Source organism: Mus pahari, chromosome 14 (assembly GCF_900095145.1).
Source record: "Mus pahari chromosome 14, PAHARI_EIJ_v1.1, whole genome shotgun sequence".
NCBI lineage: Eukaryota > Metazoa > Chordata > Mammalia > Rodentia > Muridae > Mus > Mus pahari.
The window spans coordinates 18,594,652-18,601,942 of record NC_034603.1 but is presented as its reverse complement, the minus strand read 5'-3'; the positions used below and the strand labels follow the sequence as shown (position 1 = coordinate 18,601,942).

The following is a 7,291-nucleotide window of genomic DNA, read 5'->3' as shown; positions in this document are numbered from 1 at the left end:
ACAGGGGGGAGAGGATATAAAAACGAACCTAGAGTTTTCCCAGACCACAAGGCATTTTGTGCCTTGGTGGCCACCTATGCAAGACCAGGATAGCTCTCCTGGGAGCCAACAGGAGCCTTCCAAAATTATCAGGGAAAGAGGTTTTCTGTCCTCAGTCCAGCTTGGGAGAGATTTTGTTAGTAACACATGATCTTTCCCCTCCAATAATGCAATGTTCTGTGTGCTAACAATATAGCTTTAAAAAAAAAAGAGAAGCAAAAGTCTGCATTTTTCTAAAACTTGATAAAAAAATAGTATTTCAAACTGTACAGTCACCAGAAGTACACAGTTATCAAAAATTCACACATGTCACTTGGCATCTCCAGTCCCTCAGCTTTCTGTGCCTGGGCTATTTTGGCATCTCCATTTTCTGCAGGATTATTTGCATCCTTACTGGCAACGGCTTTCCCATCCTCCCCTTGGGTACCTTCTCTCCCTCCTTTGCAGGGGTCTTTTTAGGCTTGGGCTCTGGCTTTGGAGGAGCAGGTTTAGCAGACAACCTTGCGGATCTTTCTCTGTGGCTCGTCCTTCACCTTGGCTTTGTCTCCTTTAGCATCCCCTTCAGCCTTTCTTTTGGGCATGGTGGCGGCAGGGGACTTCGGCGCTGAACACAGATATATGGCGGTGTGCTGGTTTGGTCTGCCCAGGGGTTGTCCTTGCTGCTGCTTCACACTACTCAGAGTTGTAAATTTTTTTTTTTTTNTTGGTTTTTCGAGACAGGGTTTCTCTGTGTAGCCCTGGCTGTCCTGGAACTCACTCTGTAAACCAGGCTGGCCTCGAACTCAGAAATCTGCCTGCCTCTGCCTCCCTAGTGCTGGGATTAAAGGCGTGTGCCACCACGCCCAGCTAAGTGTAAAAGTTTTTTTTTTTTTTAAGATCTGCTTGTGGACGTTGTACATCGTGGTGCGGAGCCTAGTGCGCACCACGATGTACAACGTCCACAAGCAGCAGCTCCTCTAGGGCTGGCCCATTACAGATGGTTGTGAGCCACCATGTGGTTGCTGGGATTTGAACTCTGGACCTTCGGAAGAGCAGTCGGGTGCTCTTACCCACTGAGCCATCTCACCAGCCCAGTGTAAAAGTTTTAATTTGTCCAATTTATCGTTTTTTGGCTTTTATTATTTTTGTATCATATTTAAAACCCCATTGTCAATCTCAGGGAAACTAAGATTTTCCTTTATCTTCTGCTCTGGAAAAATTACAATTTTAGTTTTACATTTGAGTTTGCTCCATTTTTAATTAATTTTATTTATGGTGGTTTTTTTTTTCCATAATTGTTTTTCTTTTTCTGTAGTATTCAGTACCATTTATAATAAAGTTGAGCCAGGAATGGTGGTACAGGCCTTTAATGTACTCAGAGAAGCAGGTGGACCTTTCTCAACAAAGCGGTGTTTCCTCCATTAACAGTTTGTGCCGCAGTCTCCGTCCAGCAGAGACAAGAAGGACATGGACACCAGGTTCGGGTGAAGCAGCTTCCGCTCTTTAATCAGGCCAGCTCAGTATATACACAAGGGCTGCTGATGTCCGATCCTTTCAACCAATCACACTCAAACACGCTATGCGCTACGCGCTGCACACGAGCCGGAAGGCTCTGGGATAGGGCCACAGTTGATGGCCACAAGGGGTGAGATAAGGCTGCACGCCCAAGGAGGTGTACCTCTGTTGTACGCCTGCGCTGGGCCTGCGATGAGCTGAGGTGTCAGGAGGCTGGGCAGAGAGCCAGGGTGCCATCTTGGCGTCTCTGACCACACCCGCTCCCTACAGCTTTGTGGTTATTCTGTTTCTGTCTTCCCTTGCTTTCCCAATCCTTTCTCCCCTCCAAATTAGAGCTGTTTATCTTCAGTGTCAAATTGACTGGTTTAAAACCACCATGGAAATGCCTCTTCAGTGATGTTAACTGAAGGATTTACACTCACAATATAAACAAAAACAATACTCCACAGTATGTCTTGATTTTTTTAATTAATTAATTAATGTATATGAGTACACTGTAGCTGTAGTGATGGTTGTGAGCCATCATGTGGTTGCTGGGAGTTTGAATTCAGGACCTCTGTTCTCTCTAGTTGGCCCTGCTCGCTTAGGCCTAAAGATTTATTTATTATTATATGTAAGTACAGTGTAGCTGACTTCAGACACACCAGAAGATGGCATCAGATCTCATTACGGATCGATGTGAGCCACCATGTGGTTGCTGGGATTTGAACTCAGGACTTTCAGAAAAGCAATCAGTGCTCTTAACCATCTCTCCAGACTGATTTTTTTTTAAAGATTTATTTATTTATTATATATAAATACACTGTAGCTATCTTCAGACATACCAGTAGAGGACATCAGATCTCATTACAGATGATTGTGAACCACCATGTGGTTGCTGGGATTCAAACTCCGGACCTCTGGAAGAGCAATCAGTGCTCTTAACCACTGAGCCATCTCACCAGCCCCTGATTTTTTTTTAAAGATTTATTTTATGTGCGTTGGAGTTCTGCCTGCATGTATGCATATATATATATATATATATATATATATATATATATATATATATATGCACATGCTTTTCAAGATGATGTTTCTCTGTGGTGTAACAGCGCTGGCTATCCTATAACTCACTTTCAGTTCAAGGCTGGCCTCAAAAACTCACAGAGATCTACCTGCCTGGGCCTTCTAAATGCCACAATTGAAGGTGTATGCCACCATGCCTGACCTGGTCTGGTCTTAACTTTTTTTTTTTTTAACAGCTTTCCCCACAACATCATCTAAATCTGTCCCCTGTGAGGAGGGAATACCAAGTACCAACAGATCTGAATAAGGACATAAAGTTCGTTGTAATGACGTTAGGGAAGAAGAAGAACAAGAAAGCCATGTATGGGCCTGCAGGTGGCTGGGCGTGTAAAGATGCTGGGCAGACCTAACAGCCTGAGTGAGTTTGATCCCTGGAATCTGCACCAAGGTAGAGGGAGAGGACACACTCCATAAAGCTCTTGGCTGACCTGGCCAGCATCCATGTACATAATACTGCATAATACATATACAATAGATTTTTGTTTTGTTTTGCTTTGCTTTGCTTTGTTTTGNTTTGTTTGTTTGTTTGTTTTTGAGACAGTCTCACTCTGAGCCTCTCCTGGCCTGGAGCTTGATATGTAGACTATATTGGTCTCAAACTCACAGAGTCCCACATGCCTCTGCCTTTCCAGTGCTTGGATTAAAGTAACATCACATCTGATGCTCGTACTAAATCTAAAGCTTGGTATGTAATTATAGGGCTGTTATCTCAGAAGGCTGAAGGCTGAGGCAGGAGGATTGCAGAGAGTTCCAGGCCAGCCTGGGATGGATGAATAGTGTTTGAGTTTGAGGCCAGACCTTGTCTGAGAAATAGAAAAGGAACCAAAACTAAATTTTTAGATCTCCCTGTACTGCATGCATCTTGGCCAGAGGGTCCCTTCTGGCAATCCAGGCCAACATACCTGTAACTGGAAACATGAAATCCTGTTTTACCCACAACAATTTTGTTCTGGCTTCTGATAATTTCCTGTTTGTTTATTGCAGTTCTAGGACTCAAACCTGCAGTTGAGTATGCTGGGCAATTGCTCTACCCCTGAACTACACCATCCACCCTGGTGAATACTTCTGAGGTATTCTGTTGGTGACACTTTTCCTTCTCTGAGAAAAATGAACTCATCTCTGTGCTTTGCAGAGTAAAGCAGAGCTGGGGAAGATGGATCATAGGTTAGATGGACTAACTGTGAAAGTCTGACAGCCTGAGTTCAGTCTCTAGAACCCAGGTAAAAAGCTGGCTGTGGTGGTGCACATCTGTAATTCCAGCACTGCAGAGAGATGGGAGGCAGGACAAATTCATCAGGAAGTTAATGGGCTTGCTAGCCAAAGTTATATAATATAGTAACAGAGACAAGAGACCCTGCCTTAACAAGGTAGGAAGGAGAATGACCCTTGCAAGTTGTCCTCTGACGTCCACTTATGTGCCATGGCATGACTCATACTCACCTGTAAGTGGAGTTTCAGGGGATCGTATGCCCTCTTCCAGCCTCTACAGGAACCTAACATGTGTTGTATGCAGGAACACACACACACACACACACACACACACACACACACACACGCCGAATGTGGTTGTGCATGCCTTTAGTCCTAGCATTTGAGGAGGCAGAAGCAGTCAGATCTCTATGAGTTAGAGACCAGCCTGGTGTGCCAAGTGAGGTGCAGGCCAGCCAAGACTAAAAGTGAGACTATTTATAAGCCAGTAATCCCAGTAGCAGGAAGTCAGGCAGGAACAGAGCTCTGAGATGTTTCAGGGAAGATTTCAGTCATGAAAGGAATGCAGTGAACTAAAAATAAGTCTCCTGCTAGCACACGTGCCTGCCCAAGGCACCAACCCAGAGAACACAACCCTTTGTTGTTTTCAGCAGAACAATGTTTCTTTTCTAATTTTTAAAACCTGGGCAGGGCACTGTGGTCTACCCTCTATCTCAGCATTTAGGAGGCAGAAGCAGGACAGTCTCTGTGAGCTTCTGCTTGCTCTACTCTACTGAGTTCCAGCTATCCAGGGCTACACACAGTGAGACCCTTTCTCGAAAACAACAAAACATAACTTAAAATGATTTGATTTTTTATGTGTATGGATTTTTTTTTTTGCCTACCTATGTGTCTTTGCATCACATACATGTGTGTCTGGTGACCATAGAGGTCAGAGAGGACATTGGCTGTCCTGGCATTTGAGTTGCAGATGGTTGTGAGGCACCATGTGGGTGCTGGGAATCAAACCTGGGTCCTCTGGAAAAGCAGCCAGTGCTCTAACCACGGAGTGCTGTCTCCAGCCTTGACCAGTTTCTCACTGTTGGCTTCTTTGAGTGTTAATTTGATTTTTATCTTTGTTTTATATCTAAGTTTCAAAATCTTTTGTGCTAGCCAAATGTGGTGGCTGGCGCACACCTTTAGTCCCAGCACTCATAAGGCAGAGGCTAGTGGATCTCTGTGAGCTCTAGGCCAGCCTGGCCTACAAAAAGAATTCCAAGACAGCTAGAGCTACAACAGAGAAACACGTCTCAAAACAAACAAACAAACAAACAAACAAAAAACCTAAAACAACTAACTAACTAAACCTTTGTGCTAGGCATGGTAACATAAGCTTTTATTCCTAGCACTGGGAAAACAGAGGCAAACAGATCTCTTGGTTCCAGCTCTACCTGGTTATATAGTGAGACCCTGTCTCTAACACACGTAAAAAAGGAAATTCTTTGATGAGAGCTGAGGATTTATACCGTGGTAGAGTGTTGTCTTAGGATGTATAAAGCCCTGAGTTCAGCACTGCAGAAATGTCTTATGATGGCCGGGCAGTGGTGGCACATGCCTTTAATCCCAGCACTTGGGGTGCAGAGGCAGGCGGATTTCTGAGTTTGTGCCCCATCTGGTTTACAGAGTGAGTTCCAGGACAGCCAGGGCTAAACAGAGAAACCCTGTCTTGAAAAACCAAAAAACAAAAAAACAAAAACAAAAACAAAAAACAAAAAAACAAAAAACAGGAAAAATAAAAAAGTAAAAATAAAAGAATGTCTTATGATTTATATTTATAGAATAGATATAAATGAATAACTTTTTTTGTTTGTTTTTGCAACTGCGCTACATTGTCTACTTAAATGAATACTTTAGAAGTCGGTTTATGCTTTTGTGCACTCAGATGAGCCTGTGTGGGTTAGTCTCTAGCCCGTGTGAGCTTGCTTTGTCTGGACCGATCCCTCCTTACCTGGAAGCTTTCTGTCACTTTGATGAACACCTGAGGTATTCTACACATAACAGAACTCTGTTCTGAGCTTTGAGCTTCCAAAATAGACTTAGGGCAGTCATCCTAAATGAAAAAAGCCTGTCCCCTCCCCCCGTTGAGGACAGGTTCTTTGAAGCCCTATCCGTTACTTCACTAGCACCTCCTACCCCACCCAGTGCTGATGTTATACAGTCTTGTACAGCCTTGCTAGCTTAAAAGTTATGTGAAGAATATTTCTGTGCCCATTAACTGATCTCTGTCAACATTTCAGCCTGCTTGCCTTGCTTCTAAATGTTCATAGACATTATAGTCATTTTTTAAAAAGAATTATTTATTTTACGTATATAAGTACACTGTAGCTGTCTTCAGACACACTACAAGAGGGCATCGGATCCCATTACAGATGGTTGTGAGCCACCATGTGGTTGCTGGGAATTGAACTTAGGACTTCTGGAAGAGCAGTCAGTGCTCTAAACCTCTAAGCCACTGAGCCATCTCTCCAGCCCCATTATAGTCGTTTTTTGAAAACTGATGTATATCATATCTTTTTTGCTTCGTTTTTCTTTTCTTTTCTTTCTTTCTTTCTTTCTTTTTTTCTTTCAAGACAGGGTTTCTCTGTGGATCCCTGGCAATCCTGGGACTCACTCTGTAGACCAGGGTGGCCTCAAACTCATAAATCTGCCTGTCTCTGCCTCCCAAGTGCTGGGATAAAAGGCAAGTGTGCCACACCATGGCATGTGTATTCTGTTGTTTGTTTGTATTTTGTGACAGAGTCTCAAATATCCCAGTTTGGCTTGGAAATTGATATTTAGCTGAGGATGACCTTGAACTTTTTTTTTTAAGATTTATTTATTTTATGTGAGTACACTGTAGCTGTCTTCAGACACACCAGAAGAGGGCATCAGATCCCATTACAGATAGTTATGAGCCCCCATGTGGTTGCTGGGAACTGAACTCAGGACCTCAGGAAGAGCAGTGCCTGCTCTTAACCGCTGAGCCATCTCTCCAGCCCAACCTTGCACTTTTGATACTTCTATGTGTACTCCCCGAGTGCTGAGATGATGGGCACATGCCACCGTGCCCAGTTTATGAAATGCTGGTCTCAGGGCCTCATGCATGCCAGGCACCACTTTGTCAACTGAGCTGCATCCCCAGCCTACAGTGTGTATTGTCTTAAGTGATCCCAGGATATCTACCAACTCTACATGGTGATTGGCATGTACTATTTGTGCTTCCATTCTGCTGGTTTACCAGGAGTGTCCACTCAAGACTGCTGCTACTAAAATGCCCTGTCCATGCCAGGCAGTGGTGGTGCACGCCTCTAATCCCAGAACTTGGGAAGCAGAGGCAGGCATATTCTGTGAGTTCTAGACCACAGAATACCTATGTAAAACAAAACAAAACAAAACGAAACAAAACACAATAAAACTAAAATAAACAAACCAACAACCAAACAATCAATACCCTATTCTTTGTCAA

At 43.6% G+C, this 7,291-nt stretch overlaps 1 pseudogene; it reads right to left on the bottom strand.

Moving 5' to 3' along the window:
• Nucleotides 1-311: 311 nt before the first annotated feature.
• LOC110331223 lies at nt 312-620 on the bottom strand (annotated as a pseudogene).
• Between the last annotated feature and the right edge of the window lie 6,671 nt (nt 621-7,291).